A 710-nucleotide genomic window follows, 5' to 3' on the forward strand; every position below is an offset into this window, starting at 1 on the left:
TTCCTAAAGGTTCAAGATTTTTTTCTTAATTGGGGATAGACAGTAAATAAAACATATAAGTAAAATATAGAACGTATATTTAGAATATATATACGTATACGTATATATACGTATATTTAGAATATAGCTATTGTAAGTGCTACAGTGAAAAAGAAAACAGGAAGAAATGGAGGAGGTATTAATTTAGAATAGAGTAATCAGAGATACCTTCCTGAGAAGGTGACATTTCAGCAAAACCAAAAGGAAATGAGGGAGAAACCATTTTATAACTAAATGAAGAATTCTTGACAAAAGAAATCAGAAGTCCAGAGGCGAGAACATTCCTGGTTTAATGGAGTTCAGAAAACGATCAATGTGTTTGGAGCAAACTAAGTAAGGGGGAGAGTGACAGAAAATGAGGTCAAAGACACCCAGAATCTAAACTTTGAGAGCCTTGTAAAACCCTTCCAAGGCATTAGTCTTTTAATATGAGTCAGATGATAAGCTACAAGTAGGTTTTTAGCAGAGAATTCACTTGCTTTTAAGGTTTCAACAGGATAACTCTGTTCTGAGTGTAAATTGTAGAAGAAAAAGAGTGGAAGCAAAAGTAACCACTTAAATTCTTATTCTTGAATTTTTATGCAGAATTATAAAATTTAAATATCATATAAAATAATATCTAGAATATTTCTATGTGGTTACATAAAATTTGAATGTTAGATGAAATAGAA

This window comes from Propithecus coquereli, unplaced genomic scaffold (assembly GCF_000956105.1).
Source record: "Propithecus coquereli isolate 6110/MARCELLA unplaced genomic scaffold, Pcoq_1.0 Scaffold180, whole genome shotgun sequence".
Classification (NCBI taxonomy): Eukaryota; Metazoa; Chordata; class Mammalia; order Primates; family Indriidae; genus Propithecus; species Propithecus coquereli.